The sequence below is a fragment of the Arachis ipaensis genome, chromosome B5 (assembly GCF_059453495.1).
Source record: "Arachis ipaensis isolate K30076 ecotype BB chromosome B5, ASM5945349v1, whole genome shotgun sequence".
Lineage (NCBI taxonomy): Eukaryota > Viridiplantae > Streptophyta > Magnoliopsida > Fabales > Fabaceae > Arachis > Arachis ipaensis.
In genome coordinates this window covers 115,677,391-115,697,020 of record NC_142440.1, presented here as the reverse complement: position 1 = coordinate 115,697,020, position 19,630 = coordinate 115,677,391, and the positions used below count along the sequence as shown (strand labels likewise).

Here is a 19,630-nt window from a genome sequence, read left to right as displayed (position 1 = left end):
TGTAACATGCATATATGGAAGAATTATCCTAGGTACGAAGATTCTGCCATCTAAGTAATGCATGTCGCCTAATCTATTCCTTTAATAGAAGAAAAATATGCCACCGAAAGTACAAAAAATGGGTGTCAGATAAAATTTTTACACAGTATTATTAGTTTTGATAAACGATTCCTTAATGCCTCGTCATGTGGCACCAACATTGATGCATAAATAAATTGATGGTTGTATGAAATTAAAGGAATATAGATTCAACGATTTTTATTTAACTATATTCTTAAAATTTTGATCAAACTTTATTTGTTATTTATCTTTTTTTGTTAAACATTGATTCAAATTATAATACAAAAGTTATTTTTAAGTCCCCTCTTCATTTGCTTTATTCTTCCTTCTTTAATAACTTTCTTTTACATAAACAAATTTTAATTATATAAAATTTATGTTTCACTAGATTATTTGAATGATAGGATATTTGTGTTTTCAATTTCAACTCTTCCTTAGCTTTTTAGCATTATTAATTTACTTAATTTGTATAATTACTTAGAATTTTCTTTTATATTTTCTAAAAAAAATAATCATTTGTACCCATAAATTTTGCGAACAATAAAAGTACTCATAAAAAAAAAATTAATATTATACTCATAAAAAATAGGTTCCATAGTTCTGTGAGACAAAAATACTAAAATTCTAATTTTTTGTTGACTTTTTAACAAAATTTCTAAATTACTCCTACATTTTATCTTTAACCTCAACTCTACATCATCTCTTCTTTCTCAAATTCCAAGGTTGAGCTTCAACAGTTCTGAGAAGCCACATAAAACAAGCTGTCTTTGAGCATATAATCAATAATGAAGAGCTTTTCCTCCGGACGGTAATGAACAGCCAAAGGCCTCAATATATATTCTTATGCCTCGTCTCAGCATCAAACACATCCCTTACCATTTTGTTCATATCTCTCACCCTCTTCACCACCGACGACAGCCCGTTCGTCATTGCCGCCTTGTACACCGACCGCAGCCCTCCGTTTCCTAGTACCTCCGTCGATGCCTTCATCAAATCCTACATCCCAAACACCCCTTACTTGTCGTTCACCATTACAAAGTCCCTCATTCCCCCTCCCCCGCGCCCCTCCTCTATTTGAATATCGTCTCTTTGCTATCCCCATCCCCACCCCCGCCATCGACCCCTCTTCCTCCGGCGTCCTGTAACCGTTTGTATTCGCCATATGAATGTCCACCATCAAATCGACACTGTTTATTCTCCCCATCAACCCAAATTCATCGTTCTTCCATCGTGCCTTTACGAACAGGAACATAAGCGCTGCCACTGCCGTCAGAAGCTCTACCTTGAGATTTGGAGAAGAACAGATGGTGTGGAGTTGACGTTGAAGATAAAGGATGGGATAATTTGAGAATTTTATAAAAAAAATTAACAAAAAATTAGAGTTTAGGTAATTTTATCACACAAAACCTATCTCTCATAAGTATAACGTTAGTTTTTTTGTTTAATAAATACTTTTGTAAACATTTGCAAAGTTCATAGATACAAATAGTTATTTTTTCTATATTTCAATAAATATGCTAATTTTATTTTTTGCATCTTCACATATCAAGTCTTTTAGTTGATCCCAACCAATACTTGAATATGAATGGGTCATTTAATAGAAAGTCTAAAACAATATTTGTTTATCAAAGGATTTTAAGTCTAATAATTAGTAGGTTATTTATGTGTAAGAACTTACGTTATTAATGAAAATATGCAATGAACAATGTGTAATTTAGTAATGCTACAGAATTAGCAGATTTTATAATTTTAGACCATCAGTTAGTTAGCATTAATTTTTTTTCTATATTAGTTTAAACAAAACCCAAATGTAACATAGTATTAAATGCTAAATGTTGGCTAATTTGTTAGAATCTGTTGGTCCTTAAGATTTTTTTCACAAAAATCGATAGTGCTATAGAACCAGTTAATTTTATCATTTTATACTATCAGTTAGTCAACATTAGTCTTTTGTATATATGTATCTAAACAAAACTCAAATGTAACATATATAATATTAAAAGTCAAATGTTGGCTAAAGTTTGTTGAAATTTGCTAGCTACCGAGACTTTTTTCATAAAAACTGCTCCAAGAACTGCAGCGGACCCAGCAATTATGAGCAGAACCTTTATTTTTGGTAGAGAGAGAGAAAGAGAGAGAGAAAGAGAGAGGGATAGGACTTAGGAATCACATCATTCAAAGGATCGTAGAGTTTGGAACCGAAAAGAGTATCATGACTTGGAAAATGACTCTTTCACCATTTTTGTCGACAATTTACCTGAAGATATCTTGATGAGGGAGTTATTTCACTTATTCAACTGGACAAGAAGAATCAATGACATATATCTTTTTCGTAAGAAGAAAAAACGTATGATATATCTTTTTGCCTTTATATGGTACACAACGAAAGGGGATCACTGAAGACAATAATGGACATAGATCGCATGAGAATACGAGGAAAGACAATCTCAGTAAAAGAAGCTAAGTATAGAAGGCCAATGAAGGAGAAGGAGAAAAGAGGACATGTCGAAGAAAGAGCATGAAATGCTGATGAGATTAGGCAGGCTCAACGTGGGGACAATGTAGTTACACCTGCAGGTGGGGGAGTGATGATGAAGAATACGTCGGATAAGGACCCAAACGGTAATGGATGGACAAAGAAGGTTGAAGTAACAGTTGCAGAAGAGAATATGGGTTGGCTAGCAAGGAGTTTAGTCAGGGGGATGACCACGACCATAGATTTCAATGCTCTAAAAAAGGTAGTTAGTAAGAATCTGCCTCAGGTTGTTCAAGTCCGGGAATTAGGAGCTTATAAGGCACTATTAATTTTTGACACCATGAAGCATGCGGAGGAGTGTTATACCTTCAAAATTCATAGTGTTTGGAGATGGAAATAATCAAAACAAAGTGAGACTAGAAGAGTATGGCTAGAATGCTTTGGAGTGCCACTGCATGTATAGTCTGCAGAAACGTTCAAAACGATAGGTGGACATTAGGGGGAAGTAGTACAGTGTGATGAAGTGACGGAATCAAATTTATCATTCAGCTCTAGAAGAATTCAAATCGATACTTGTATGTTTGATGTTATTAGTGATGAATGGATCCACAAAACAGTTGGTACTAATGGGTTTGATGTTTTTGTGAAGGAGGTGGGACGTGAGATATGTGGAGCAGAGAGCATTATGGTAGATGAAAATTTACAAATGATGAAGATCAACCATGATGCAAGTGACAGAGAAAGAAAGACGCCGACATCGATGTTTGATCTGGCAGATGAATTGGTGGAGGCAGGGCCAAGGGATCACGGTGAAAATAAGGGTAGAATAGTAATTCATGACATGTTTTTGAATGACAGGAATCAGGAGCATTTATTTTCGTTAAAAAAAAAAACAGTAACTGACTTAAATGCATTAAAGGAAATTGATAGAGGCAAGGATTATGGGGATTATGAATTTATTATGGAAGGGGACTTATAAAGGACTTTGTCACAAGGAAATTTAAATTTGGGTGGAGGGATACATGCGGGTGATATTATGGCTAAAAGAACATTTTTGGCGGGCCATTGTATTCACAAGGAAACAGAAAATAAAAGAGATAGGGGTGGCATGGGCAGTTTGGGCCTTCAGGGTATTGGGCTAACAATTGACCATAGCCAACATAGATCTTTCGAAGGAAGAATGAGTCTTGAAGGATGGGTTTATGCTGAGGTCGGTCGGACTGGTGCTCCACGGATTGAAGTTGGACCCCCTGATGAAGAAAGGAGCCGCGTTAGTTGCTCTTCAAAGGGCAGCTCCTGCGCGCCTTTGGAACTTGTGTAGTGGTGCACAAATTGTGAATCACACTTTTCACAACTCGTACCACTAACCAGCAAGTGCACTGGGTCGTCCAAGTAATACCTTACGTGAGTAAGGGTCGAATCCCACGGAGATTGTTGGTATGAAGCAAGCTATGGTCACCTTGTAAATCTCAGTCAGGCAGATATAAATTGATAATGGTGTTTTCGAATATGATATAATAAAATAGGGATAGAGATACTTATGTAATTCATTGGTAGGAATTTCAGATAAGCGAATGGAGATGCTTTTCGTTCCTCTGAACCTCTGCTTTCCTGCTATCTTCATCCAATCAGTCTTACTCCTTTCCATGGCTGGCTTTATGCAAGGGCATCACCGTTGTCAGTGGCTACATCCCCTCCTCTCAGTGAATAATATGCTCACGCATCCTGTCACGGCACGGCTATTCATCTGTCAGTTCCCGATCATGCTGGAATAGGATTCACCCTCCTTTTGCGTCTGTCACTAACGCCCAGCACTCGCGAGTTTGAAGCTCGTCACAGTCATTCAATCATTGAATCCTACTCGGAATACCACAGACAAGGTTTAGACTTTCCGGATTCTCTTGAATGCCGCCATCATTCTAGCTTACGCCACGAAGATTCCGGTTAGGAAATCTAAGAGATATTCATTCTAGCTTATTTCATGTAGAACGGAAGTGTTTGTCAGACACGTGTTCATAGGGGAGAATGGTGATGAGCGTCACACATAATCATCACCTCCATCACGTTCTTGGGTGCGAATGGATATCTTAGAAGCGAAATAAGAAGAATTGAATAGAAAACAGTAGTACTTTGCATTAATCTTTGAGGAACAGCAGAGCTCCACACCTTAATCTATGGAGTGTAGAAACTCTACCGTATGAAAATACATAAGTGATAGGTCCAGGCATGGCCGAGATGGCCAGCCCCCAAAACGTGATCAAAGGATCATAAGGTAATCTAAAGATGCCTAATACAATAGTAAGAGGTCCTATTTATAATAAACTAGTCACTAGGGTTTACATGAGTAAGTAATTGATGAATAAATCCACTTCCGGGGCCCACTTGGTGTGTGTTTGGGCTGAGCCTAAGTGTTACACGTGCAGAGGCCATTTGTGGAGTTGAACGCCAGTTTCTGTGCCAGTTTGGGCGTTCAACTCTGGTTTTGGATCCTTATCTGGCGCTGGACGCCAGATTTGGGCAGAAGGCTGGCGTTGAACGCCAGTTTACGTCCTCTATTCTTCTCCAAAGTATGGACTATTATATATTGCTGGAAATCCCTGGATGTCTACTTTCCAACGCAATTGGAAGCGCGCCATTTCGAGTTCTGTAGCTCCAGAAAATCCACTTTGAGTGCAGGGAGGTCAGAATCCAACAGCATCAGCAGTCCTTTTTCAACCTCTGAATCTGATTTCTGCTCAAGTCCCTCAATTTCAGCCAGAAAATACCTGAAATCACAGAAAAACACACAAACTCATAGTAAAGTCCAGAAATGTGAATTTAACAAAAAATCTATTAAAAACATCCCTAAAAGTAACTAGATCCTACTAAAAACATACTAAAAACAATGTCAAAAAGCGTATAAATTATCCGCTCATCACAACACCAAACTTAAATTGTTGCTTGTCCCCAAGAAACTGAAAATCAAAATAGGATAAAAAGAATAGAATATACTATAAATTCCAAACTATCAATGAAACAGAGCTTCAATCATATGAGCGGGACTTATAGCTTTTTGCCTCTTGAATAGTTTTGGCATCTCACTTTTTCCATTGAGGTTCAGAATGATTGGCATCTATAGAAACTCAGAGTTCAGATAGTGTTATTGATTCTCCTAGTTCAGTATGATGATTCTTGAACACAGCTATTTTATGAGTCTTGGTCGTGGCCCTAAGCACTTTGTTTTCCAGTATTACCACCGGATACATAAATGCCACAGACACATAATTGGGTGAACCTTTTCAGATTGTGACTCAGCTTTGCTAAAGTCCCCAATTAGAGGTGTCCAGGGTTCTTAAGCACACTCTTTTTTTGCTTTGGACCTTGACTTTAACCGCTCAGTCTCAAGTTTTCACTTGACACCTACACGCCACAAGCACATGGTTAGGGACAACTTGGTTTAGCCGCTTAGACCAAGATTTTATTCCTTTAGGCCCTCCTATCCACTGATGCTCAAAGCCTTGGGATCCTTTTTATTTGCCCTTGCCTTTTGGTTTTAAGGGTTATTGGCTTTTTGCTCTTGCCTCTTGGTTTTAAGAGCTTTTGGCTTTTTCTGCTTGCTTTTTCTTTTTCTTTCTAATTTTTTTTTTCGCCTAATTTTTTTTTCTATTTTTTTTCTGCAAGCTTTGTTCTTTGCTGCTTTTTCTTGCTTCAAGAATTATTTTTATGATTTTTCAGATTATCAAATAACATGTCTCCTAGTCATCATTCTTTCAAGAGCCAACATATTTAACATTCTTAAACAACAACTTCAAAAGACATGCACTGTTCAAGCATACATTCAGAAAACAAGAAGCATTGTCACCACATCAATATAATTAAACTAAGTTCAAGGATAAATTTGAAACTCATGTACTTCTTGTTCTTTTGAATTAAAACATTTTTTATTTAAGAGAGGTGATGGATTCATAGGACATTCATAACTTTAAGACAAAGTTACTAACTACTAATGATCATGTAATGAAGACACAAACATAGATAAGCACATAACATAGAAAACGAAAAACAGAGAAAGTAAGAACAAGGAATGAGTCCACCTTAGTGATGTCCTTGAGCTCTTCTATGTCTCTTCCTTGTCTTTGCTGCTCCTCCTTCATTGCTTTTAGATCTTCTCTGATTTCATGAAGGATGATGGAGTGCTCTTGATGTTCCACCCTTAGTTGCTTCCAATAATTGTGTGGAAGAAAATGTATCCCCTGAGGTATCTCAGGGATCTCTTGATTTGCAGTCAAATGTTCTACCACTGAGCTATAGACCCTTGATGGAAGCTTTTGTCTTCCCTTTCCTCTTTCTAGAGGCTTTTCTGGCCTTAGGTGCCATCAATAGTTATGGAAAAAAACAAAAAAGCTATGCTTTTTACCACACCAAACTTAGAATGTTGCTCGCCCTCGAGCAAAAGAAGAAAGAATGAAGAAGATATGGAGGAGATGGATGGGAGTGTGTACTCGGCCATATGGGTGGGAGAGAGATGTTGAATTTTGAAGGTAGTGGGTGTATGGATGTGAGTGGTAAATGGAAAACAGAAGGGATGATCATGAATGGAAAGAGAGATGATGAGGTAGGTGGGGATCCTGTGGGATCCACAGATCCTGAGGTGATCCTGTGAGGTCCACAGATCTTGAGGTGTCAAGGCATTTACATCCCTGCACCAATTTAGGCATGCAAAATGCCCTTGCACACAACTTTGGGCGTTCAGCGCCAGGTTGGTGCCCATTTTGGGCGTTCAACGCCCATTTGCTGCCATTTCTGGCGTTGAACGCCAGAACCATGCTTGTTCTGGGCGTTCAGCGCCAGGATACTCCCATTCTGGGTGTTCAGCGCCAGAACTATGCTCTGTTCTGGTGTTTGAACGCCAGACAGATGCTCCTCCAGGGTGTGATTTTTCTTCTGCTGTTTTTGATTCTGTTTTCAATTTTTATATTTATTTTGTGACTCCACATGATCATGAACCTAAGAAAACATGAAAAACAATGATAATAGAGTTAGATAAACATTGGGTTGCCTCCCAACAAGCGCTTCTTTAATGTCAATAGCTTGACAGTGGGCTCTCATGGAGCCTCACAGATGTGCAGAGCTTTGTTGAGACTCTCCAACACCAAACTTAGAGTTTGGATATGGGAGTTCAACACCAAACTTAGAGTTTGGTTGTAGCCTCCCAACACCAAACTTAGAGTTTGACTGTGGGGGCTCTGGTTGACTCTGCTTGGAGAGAAGCTTTTGCTGCTTCCTCTCCATGGTTGCAGAGGGAGATCCTTGAGTTTTGAATACAAGGGAGTTCTCATTCCATTGAAGGACTATTTCACCTCTGTCAACATCAATCACAGCTCTTGCTGTGGCCAGGAAAGGTCTTCCTAGGATGATGGATTCATCCTCTTCCTTTCCAGTATCCAGGACTATGAAATCAGTAGGTATGTAAAGGCCCTCAACCTTTACTAAGACATCTTCTACTTGTCCATAAGCCTGTCTTCTTGAGCTGTCTGCCATCTCTAGTGAGATTTTAGCAGCTTGCACCCCATAGATTCCCAGTTTCTCTATTACAGAGAGGGGCATGAGGTTTATTCCTGAACCAAGGTCACACAGAGCCTTAAAGATCATGGTGCCTATGGTACAGGGTATTATGAACTTTCCAGGATCCTGTCTCTTCTAAGGCAATGTCAGTTGATCCAAATCACTTAGTTCATTGATGAACAAGGGAGGTTCAACTTCCCAAGCATCAATGCCAAACAATTTGGCATTCAGCTTCATGATTGCACCAAGAAACTTGGCAGTTTGCTCTTCAGTAACATCCTCATTCTCTTCAGAAGAGGAATACTCATCAGAGCTCATGAAGGGTATAAGGAGGTTCAATGGAATCTCTATAGTCTCTAGATGAGCCTCAGAGTCCTTTGATTCCCCAGAGGGAAGCTCCTTATTGATCACTGGACGTCCCAGGAGGTCTTCCTCCTTGGGATTCACGTCCTTTCCTCTCCTCAGAGGTTCGGCCATGGCGCTTATGTCAATGGCCTTGCACTCTCCTTTTGGGTTCTCTTGTGTATTGCTTGGGAGAGTACTAGGAGGGATTTCAGTGATCCTTTTACTCAGCTGGCCCACTTGTGCTTCCAGATTTCTAATGGAAGACCTTGTTTCATTCATGAAACTTACAGTGGCCTTAGATAGATCAGAGACTAGATTTGCTAAATTAGAAGCATTTTGTTCAGAGTTCTCTGTCTGTTGCTGAGTTGATGATGGAAAAGGCTTGCTATTGCTAAACCTGTTTCTTCCACCATTATTAAAGCCTTGTTGGGGCTTTTGATCCTTCCATGAGAAATTTGGATGATTTCTCCATGTTGAGTTATAGGTGTTTCCATAAGGTTCACCTAAGTAATTCACCTCTGCTATTGCAGGGTTCTCAGGATCATAGGCTTCTTCTTCAGAAGATGCCTCTTGAGTACTGTTGGATGCAGCTTGCATTCCATGCAGACTCTGAGAGATCATATTGACTTGCTGAGTCAATATTTTATTCTGAGCCAATATGGCATTCAGAGTATCAACCTCAAGAACTCCCTTCTTCATAGGCGTCCCATTATTCACAGGATTCCTTTCAGAAGTGTACATGAACTGGTTATTAGCAACCATGTCAATGAGTTCTTGAGCTTCTGCAGGCGTTTTCTTTAGGTGAATGGATCCACCTGCAGAAGTGTCCAGTGATATCTTTGATAGCTCAGATAAACCATCATAGAATATATCCAAGATGGTCCATTCTGAAAGCATGTCAGAAGGACACTTTTTGGTCAACTGTTTGTATCTTTCCCAAGCTTCATAGAGGGATTCACCTTCTTTCTGTCTGAAGGTTTGAACATCAGCTCTAAGCTTGCTCAGCTTTTGAGGAGGAAAGTACTTGGCTAAGAAAGCCGTGACCAGCTTATCCCAAGAGTTCAGGCTGTCTTTAGGTTGAGAATCCAACCATAATCTAGCTCTGTCTCTTACAGCAAAAGGGAAAAGCATGAGCCTGTAGACTTCAGGATTTATGCCATTAGTCTTAACAGTATCACATATCTGCAAGAATTCAGTTAAGAACTGAAAAGGATCTTCAGATGGAAGTCCATGAAACTTGCAGTTCTGCTGCATCAGAGAAACTAACTGAGGTTTCAGCTCAAAGTTGTTTGCTCCAATGGCAGGAATGGAGATGCTTCTTCCATGTAAATTGGAATTAGGTGCAGTAAAGTCACCAAGCATCCTCCTTTCATTATTATTATTTTCGCCTGCCATCTCCTCTGCCTGTTTGAAAATTTCTGAAAGGTTATCTCTGGATTGTTGTATTTTAGTTTCTCTTAATTTTCTCTTTAGAGTCCTTTCAGGTTCTGGATCTGCTTCCACAAGAATGCCTTTTTCTCTGTTCCTGCTCATAATAAAGAGGAGAGAAAAAGAAAAGAAGAGGAATCCTCTATGTCACAGTAAAGAGGATCCTTATTGTTAGTAGAAGAAAAGAAGAAGAAATTCGAACACAGATAGAGGATGGGGTTCGAATTTGGTGATGATGTGAGGAAGTAATGTTAGTTAATGAATGAATAAATAGAATAGGATGAGAGAGAGGGGGGAATTTTCGAAAATTATTTTGAAAAAGAGTTAGTGATTTTCGAAAATTGGTTTTTGAAAGTTAGTTAGTATTTTTCGAAAATTTTTGAATTCAAAAAAAATAAAAATAATTAGTTAATTAAAAAGAAATTTTTGAAAAAGAGAGAAGATATTTTCGAAAATTGAGAGAGAGAGTTAGTTAGGTGGTTTTGAAAAAGTTAAGAAACAAACAAAAAGTTAGTTAGTTAGTTGAAACAAATTTTGAAAAGATAAGAAGTTAGGAGGTTAGAGAAGATATTTTGAAAAGATATTTTTGAAAAAGATAAGATAAGAAGATATTTTTGAAAAGATATGATTGAAGTTAGTTTTGAAAAAGATTTGATTTTTAAAATCACAATTAATGACTTGATTCATAAGAAATCACAAGATATGATTCTAGAATTTAAAGTTTGAATCTTTCTTAACAAGCAAGTAACAAACTTCAAATTTTTGAATAAAAACATTAATTGTTATTGTTATTTTCGAAAATTTGGTATAAAAAAAAAAAAAGATTTTTGAAAAATATTTTTGAAATTTTCGAAAATAACTAAGAATTTTGAAAAAGATTTGATTTTTGAAAAAGATTTTGAAAAAGATAAGATTTTCACATTGAAAATTTGATTTGACTCATGAGAAACAACTTGATTTTAAAAATTTTTGAAAAAGTCAACTCAAATTTTCGAATTTGATGAGAGAAAAAGGGAAAGATATTTTTTTGATTTTTTTTGAACTTTTATGAAAACATGAAAAATATGCAATGCATGAAATTTTTAGATCAAAACAATGAATGCATGCAAGAATGCTATGAATGTCAAGATGAACACCAAGAACACCGTGACTGTCATGATGAACATCAAGAACATATTTTTGAAAAATTTTATATGCAAAGAAAACATGCAAGACACCAAACTTAGAAATCTTTCATGTTTAGATTCTAATAAAAAAAAATGTACATGTAAAACAAGAAAAGACACAAAACAAGGAAAACATCAAGATCAATCAAGAAGACTGACAAGGAACAACTTGAAGATCATGAAGAACACTATGAATGCATGAAATTTTCGAAAAATGCAAGATGCACATGCAATTGACACCAAACTTATAACATGACTCAAGACTCAAACAAAAAACATGAAATATTTTTGATTTTTATGATTTTCTAATTTTTTTTGGATTTTCATTTTATATTTTTCGAAAAATTATTTAGAAAAAGGAAAAATAAGGATTCCAAAATTTTTAATATGAATTCCAGGAATCTTACCATGTTAGTCTTAAAGCTCCAATCAAAGGGTCTGGCATGGCTTAACAGCCAGCCAAGCTTTAACATATAATTACATGGGCTGGAGTGATTAGTTGAATACCAATCCCAAAGTAGTTTGGGTATGGCTTTACAGCCAGATATGATTCAACATATTTCATGAAACACTAGAATTCATTCTTAAAAATTTTGAAGCCATAGAATAATTTATTTTTGAAAACATTTTTTTTTTCGAAAATATTTGGGAAAAAGGAAGCAATGAATTCATAGTCCTCAATCAAAATCCTGGGAGTTAGACATGGCTTAATAGCCAGCCAAGCTAAAACATGTTATCTGAAACACTAGAATTCATTCTTAAAAATTTTGAAGAAAAATATATTTTTGAAAACAAATTTTTTTTTTTCGAAAACAAAGAAGAAAATTTTGAAAAATTTTTGAAAAATTTTTGAAAAGAAAACAAAAAGAAAATTACCTAATCTGAGCAACAAGATGAACTATCAGTTGTCCAAACTCGAACAATCCCCGGCAACGGCGCCAAAAACTTGGTGCACAAATTGTGAATCACACTTTTCACAACTCGTACCACTAACCAGCAAGTGCACTGGGTCGTCCAAGTAATACCTTACGTGAGTAAGGGTCGAATCCCACGGAGATTGTTGGTATGAAGCAAGCTATGGTCACCTTGTAAATCTCAGTCAGGCAGATATAAATTGATAATGGTGTTTTCGAATATGATATAATAAAATAGGGATAGAGATACTTATGTAATTCATTGGTAGGAATTTCAGATAAGCGAATGGAGATGCTTTTTGTTCCTCTGAACCTCTGCTTTCCTGCTATCTTCATCCAATCAGTCTTACTCCTTTCCATGGCTGGCTTTATGCAAGGGCATCACCGTTGTCAGTGGCTACATCCCCTCCTCTCAGTGAATAATATGCTCACGCACCCTGTCACGGCACGACTATTCATCTGTCAGTTCCCGATCATGCTGGAATAGGATTCACCCTCCTTTTGCGTCTGTCACTAACGCCCAGCACTCGCGAGTTTGAAGCTCGTCACAGTCATTCAATCATTGAATCCTACTCGGAATACCACAGACAAGGTTTAGACTTTCCGGATTCTCTTGAATGCCGCCATCATTCTAGCTTACGCCATGAAGATTCCGGTTAGGAGATCTAAGAGATATTCATTCTAGCTTATTTCATGTAGAACGGAAGTGTTTGTCAGACACGTGTTCATAAGGGAGAATGGTGATGAGCGTCACACATAATCATCACCTCCATCACGTTCTTGGGTGCGAATGGATATCTTAGAAGCGAAATAAGAAGAATTGAATAGAAAATAGTAGTACCTTGCATTAATCTTTGAGGAACAGCAGAGCTCCACACCTTAATCTATGGAGTGTAGAAACTCTACCGTATGAAAATACATAAGTGATAGGTCCAGGCATGGCCGAGATGGCCAGCCCCCAAAACGTGATCAAAGGATCATAAGGTAATCCAAAGATGCCTAATACAATAGTAAGAGGTCCTATTTATAATAAACTAGTCACTAGGGTTTACATGAGTAAGTAATTGATGAATAAATCCACTTCCGGGGCCCACTTGGTGTGTGTTTGGGCTGATCCTAAGTGTTACACGTGCAGAGGCCATTTGTGGAGTTGAACGCCAGTTTCTGTGCCAGTTTGGGCGTTCAACTCTGGTTTTGGATCCTTATCTGGCGCTGGACGCCAGATTTGGGCAGAAGGCTGGCGTTGAACGCCAGTTTACGTCGTCTATTCTTGGCCAAAGTATGGACTATTATATATTTCTGGAAAGCCCTGGATGTCTACTTTCCAACGCAATTGGAAGCGCGCCATTTCGAGTTCTGTAACTCCAGAAAATCCACTTTGAGTGCAGGGAGGTCAGAATCCAACAGCATCAGCAGTCCTTTTTCAACCTCTGAATCTGATTTCTGCTCAAGTCCCTCAATTTCAGCCAGAAAATACCTGAAATCATAGAAAAACACACAAACTCATAGTAAAGTCCAGAAATGTGAATTTAACAAAAAATCTATTAAAAACATCCCTAAAAGTAACTAGATCCTACTAAAAACATACTAAAAACAATGTCAAAAAGCGTATAAATTATCCGCTCATCATGCAGCCGACGATGACTCACTTGTGGGCAGAGGCTGGTGGAGTCCCGAACCAGAATAGTGTTGGCCATGGAAGAGACGACGACGAGCCACTTGCGGGACAGACGGCGGTAGATGCAAGCGGTGTGATACCTGTCCAGCTGAGGATGATTTCTTCACGAATAACACATGGTGGAAAATCCTAAACAACGTCGGTGATGGAAAACATGTTGCGGGTTAGACTACGGTGGCAGCGAGCAGTGTGATAGAGACAAAAAAGATGGTGATGCTTGAAGAAGAGTGCCATGGGGAAACTAATGTGCCATTTAATAATAGGAAGAATATGAACTCCAATCCGGTAGAGGCAAGAGGCGAAGAAGGAGAGATAATACGAGAGACAGTGACAACTTGCATGGAACAATGTGCGAATGGTAAAGAGTGTGACAATGAGAAGGTTGGATGCAGAACTAACCAAAAGCTTCAAAATGTGATGAATGAGGAAAGGCTGAAGCGGGAGGAATAGATGAAGGAAAATAGGAAGACTTGGGAGGTAGCAGTGGAATTAGGTGCAGTTTTACATAATGAAGAAGAGGATATCATGGCAATATTTCAAGTTCAAAACGAAGAAATTGCAACAGAAGGAGGTTGGCAAAACAAAAAGAAAAAGTGAGAAGAAGCAGGCCTAAGAACCGCAACAAGGTGTGTAAAAATATATTTAAATGATTTATAGTTGTTGGAATATTAGGGGATTAGGAGGTGATGAAAAGTTGAGAATGATAAAAAAAATTGAAAAAGAATTGTAGATTGAACATGTTAGGGTTGATAGAAACTAGGGGTGTTCATGGTTCAGTTTTTCAGAAACTGAACTGAAACTGCACTAAACCGTTTTAAATGGTTTAGAAACTGAACCAAACTACTTTGTCAAATAAGAAACTAGTTTTAAACCAGTTTACAATACAGTGCACCAGTTTAAACCAGTTCATAAAAATAAAACCAGTTTTAATTGAAAAAACCAGTTTAAACTGGTTTATAGGCTAAAACTAGTTTTGACTTTTAACATATATAAAATTAGTTTTTACATTTTCTCTCTCCCCCTCTCTCTCCCATTCTCTCTCTTCTTCTCTCCCTCTCTCTCTCTCTCTCTCTCTCTCTCTCTCTCTCTCCCTCTCCCTCTCTCTTTCTTTCTCCTTTCGTTCTCCCTCTCTCCCTCTCTCTCTTCTTCTTCTCTCCCTCTCTCCCCCTCCTTTCTCTCTCTCCCACTCTCTCTCTCCTTTTTTCCCTTTCTCTCCTTCCCCTCTTCCTTTCTCTCTTCTTCTCTCCCTCTCTCCCCCTCATTTCTCTCTCTCCCTCCTCTCTCTTTTCCTTCTCTCTCTCTCTCTCTCTCTCCCCTTTTCCCTCTTTCTCCCCTCCCCTCTCTTTGTCTTTCTCTCTCTCTCTCTCCCCCTCCTCTCTCCCTCTCTTTTTCTCTCTCTCTCCCTTTTCTCCCTCTCTATCCCTTTCTCTCATTCTCTCTCTCTCTCTCTCTCTCTCTCTCTCTCTCCCTATTCACCATTCTTCTCCCCCTCCTCTCTCTCTTAACATATATAAAATTAGATTTTATATTTTTTTTCTTCCCCTCTCTCTCTCCCTCCCTCTCTCTCTTTCTTCTTTTCTCCCTTCTCTCCCTTTTTCTCTTTTCTTTCCTTCTTCCTCTCTTTCTCCTCTTCTTTCCCTCTCTCTCCCTCCTTTCTCTCTCTCTCCTTCTCTCCTTTTCTCTCTCTCCTTCCCCTCTCACTCTTCCTCTTCTCTCTCTCTCCCCCTCTTTCTCCCCTTCCCCTATCTTTGTCTTCCTCTCTCTTCCCCTTTTCCTTTTCTCTCTCTCCCCCACTCTCTTCTTATCTTCCTCTCTCTTCCCCTCCTCTCTCTCTTTCTCTCTCTCCCCTGCCCTCTTTCTCCCCCTCCCCTTTCTTTCTCTCTCCCTTTTCTCCCTCTATCCCTTTCTCTCATTCTCTCTCCCCTATCCCTCTTCCTCTCTATCTCTCTCTCCCTCTCTCTCCTTCCCTCTTCTCTCTCTCTCTCTCTCTCTCTCTCTCCCTATCTCACTTTCTCTCCTTTTCTCTTCCCCTCCTCTCTCTCTCTGTCTCTCTCACTTTCTCTCTCTCTCTCTTCCTCTCTCTCTCTTGCACTCTTTCTCCCCCACCCTTCTCTCTCTTTCTCTCTCTGTCTCCTCATTTTTCTCCTCCACTCTCTCTTTTTCCTATCTCTCTTTCTCCCCTATTTTTTCTTCTTTTCTCTCTCCCTCTTTCTCTCTCTTGTTTTGGATAAATGAGGGGGAGAAAGAGAGAGAGAAGAAGGATATAGAGTGAGAAAAGGTTGAGAGAGAAAGAGAAAAGAGAGAAAGGAAGGCAAGAAAGAGGAGAAAGAAAGAGAGGAGTGCGAAGAAAGAGAGAGAAGAGGAGAGAAAAAGAAAGAAAAGGGGGAGAGGGAGAAATAGGAGAGAGAAAGAGAGAAAAGGGAAAAAGAAGAGAGAGAGAGAGAAAGAGGAAGGGAGAAGGGAGGGAGAGAGAGAGGATGGAGAGGAGAGAGAGGGAAAAGAGAGGGAGAGAGAGCGAGAGGAAAAAGAAAGAGAGAGAGAGAGAGAGAGGAGGGGAAGAAAGAGGAGAAGGAGAGAGAGAGGAAGAAGAGGGGGGGAGAGCTCAAGAGAGGAAGAGGAAGGAAAGAGAGAGAGAGAGGAAGGAATCGAGAGAGAGAGGGAGAGGAGGGAAATGAGGGAGAGAGAGAAAGAGATATATATATATATATGGGAGGGGAGGAAGAGGAGAGAGAGAGAAAGAAAGGGGAAGAGAGAAGGAGAGAGAGAAAGAGGAGGAGAGAGAGGGGATGGAGAGGAGAGAGAGAGAGAGAGAAAGAAAAGGGGAGAGCGAGAAAAAAGAGTGAGAGAGAGAGAAAGGAATCGTGAGAGAGAGAGAGAGAGAGACGAAGAGAGATGGGAGGGGAGGAGAGGAGAGAGAGAGAGAGAGAAAGAAAGGGGAAGAGAGAGGGAGAGGGAGAGAGAGAGAGAGAGAGAGAAGGAGGGAGACAAAGAGGAGAGAGAGAGAGGGGAGAGAAAGAAGAAAGGAGAAAGAGAGAGAGAAGGGAGAGAGGGGAGAGAAAGAGGAGAGAGAAGGGAGAAAGGGGGGAGAAAGAGGAGCGAGAGAGGAAGGGGAGAGAGAAAGTGAAGGGAGAGAGAGAAAGAGTATGTAAAAACTAATTTTAGAGTTTAAATAAAACCAGTTTTAATTTGGTTTAAAACTAAACTGAACCATAAAAACTGGTTTTTAATAAACTGGTTTTCATAAAAACTATGGTTTCAGTTCAGTTTCAATTCAGTTCAGTGAAACCAGTTTTTTTGTATACCCCTAGTAGAAACTAAGCAACAAGTGTTGACTAAATTTGATGTAATACATATTTGGAGAAATGACATGGTGGGATGGGAATATGTAGAATATGTAGGTGCTTCTGGAGGTTTACTATTAATGTGAGATGATACATTGTTTAAAGTAAGTAATTGTTATAAAGGGGAACATTGGCTGTGTGTGGAGGGAGTGATGACAAATAATAATTTTGTTTGTGCGTTTTGCTTGGTGTACGGAGCACATGGGAGAGCAGACAAACTTGTGATGTGGGAGGAGTTGAGTTATATTGTGGGGTTGTGTCAGGTGCCTTTTTGCTTCATAGGGGACTTCAATGAAATAATGCAGGTGGAGGAAAGGAAAGGAGCAAGCAGGTTATCGGTGTCTGTGAAAGAGTTTAAGTTTTGAGTACATGATATGTAGTTGATGGACTTGCCTCTTAATGACCGTAAGTTTACATGGTTCAGGGGTCGACAGTGTAGCCGCATTGATAGGGTCCTGGTCAATGTTGATTAGATTGAAGCATTTTCGAATACTCGCCTGAGAGGTAGACCCCGAGTACTATTGGATCACTATCCGTTGATTGTGGAAGATACACGGGTGAAGGGAGGCCCAAGACCATTTAGAAGTTTAGATGCATGGTTTACACATGAGGGTTTTCTAAGGATGGTGAAAGAGGAATGGTAAAATTTAGGGGACGTTCAATTCACTAGCAAGTTGAAGGCACTGATGATAACTTTGAGAAGATGGCATAGAGACAACTTCGGTGACATGAATAATAGAATAAAGAGGTTTGAGGATGAGATAAAAAAGATTGATGATATAGTAAGTGATGGTGCATATAATGATACAATGGAGGCTAGACGCAAGGCCTTGGTGAGATGCTGTGAGAAATAGTATATTTGGAAGGAAATTCATTGGAAGCAGATGTCTCGGTCTCAGCATGCAAGGGATATGGATAAGAATACTAGATAATTTCATCAAGTAGCCTCAACTAGAAGGAGAAACAACAGAATTGATGCGCTTTTACTGCATGAGAGGTTGGTTTGGAACCAGTCTAGAATAAAGGTTGCGATTAGAGGGTTCTATCAAGATTTGTATCGGCAGGAATGTGCTCCATTGATTGGGTTTCGGGAAGGATTAGTGATGAAGATAGATGGAGAAGAGGCTATAGCATTAGAAGTAATGCCCTCTGCTGAGAAAATTAAAGAGGCTATTTGGGATTGTGAGTCAACAAAAGCTGTAGGTAATGACGGATATAACATGAACTTTATTAAGAAGTGTTGGGATGAGATTGGTCTGAATTCACTGCAGCTGTATTAGGTTATTTTTTTCAAATTGTCAAATTACCAACGGATGCGAATGTAACTTGGGTGGCGTTAGTTCCAAAGTTTGTGGGTGCCAAGGAGATCAAGGACCTTAGGCTTATTAGCATGGTTGGATGTCTCTACAAGGTGATATCGAAGGTATTGGTCAAAAGAATGAGTTCAGTGATGCCAAGATTAGTGGGAGAGACACAGACTGCTTTTGTGAAGGGACAAAAAATACATGATGGTACTCTCATTGCATGTGAAACAGTTCACATGCTGAAGATGAGCAAGAAGAAGGCGGCGATAACATAGAACTGTCACACCTACAGTTTGCGGATGACACTATTTTATTTTTTCCACCAAAGACTGAGACAATCTTGAATTATAAGAGGCTCCTACGATGTTTTAAACTCATGTCTGGCCTAAGTATCAACTTTGACAAATCAAATTTGATCTCAGTAAATTGTGAGCAGGAGTAGGTGATGAATATGTGTGGGATATTAGGATGTACGGAAGTGGTTCTACTAGTAAGGTACTTGGGAATCTCCTTAGGAGCAAATCCTTGACTAGTGAAGACATGAAAACCGATTATAGATAAAGTGGAAGAGAAGCTCAGTCTTTGGAAAGCAAAGGTACTTAACAAAGCTGGAAAGCTAGTTCTTATCAAGTCTATGCTTAATAGCTTGTCAGTCTACTATCTTAGCTTATATAATATTCCAAAAGGGGTGGCAGAGAAGTTGATTGCATTGTGAGTTTTTATCGAGTAAAAAGGATGGAAATAATGGTATTTCTCTCGTAAAATGGGAATTGGTACAAGCATCGAAAAAGCTAGGGGGTTTGGGAGTGGGGGATGCAGTGATTAGGAATACAGCTTCTATTTAAGTGGTGGTGGCATTTTTCAAAGGAAGATTGTCCGTTGTGGAAGAAGATTGTATGTTCTTGTAATGGTTTAAATCCAAATATAAGTAAATTAGTCACTACCTTCAAGAGGTGGTCCGTGAAAAGATATCTGTCAATTGAATTTTAAGGAGAAACATGTCAAAGACAAGATGATTAGTAGGCTATCTATGGAAATAGGGGACGGGAGGAGAACTCGTTTTTGGGAAGATAATTGGTTACAAGGTGGACCCTTGAAAGGGAGTTTTCCGAGGCTTTTCACTGTTTCAAACTAGCAAAGATCTTTTATAGGGGATTGTGGGTTTTGGGATAGGTTAGAGTGGATATGAGACTTCCATTGGAGGAGAGATTTGTTTCAATGGGAGTTGGCACTTGTTAACCGACTCCATGAAAGGTTAAGGCTAGTTAAATTATCACCTGGTAAAGAGAAAAGAGTGGTGTGGAAATTTGATAAAAAAAAGGGTACTTTTTCTACTAAATCTTTCGTGCAGGTGTTACAAACAAAAACTATGTC

At 39.0% G+C, this 19,630-nt stretch overlaps 1 non-coding gene across 1 annotated transcript; it reads left to right on the top strand.

Annotated features, from left to right (window-relative positions):
* Window positions 1–9,316: 9,316 nt before the first annotated feature.
* Window positions 9,317–9,424, top strand: LOC148565466 (small nucleolar RNA R71). Its single transcript, XR_015884233.1, has one exon. It is a non-coding gene; the product is annotated as a small nucleolar RNA R71 (small nucleolar RNA).
* The last annotated feature ends 10,206 nt before the right edge of the window (window positions 9,425–19,630 follow it).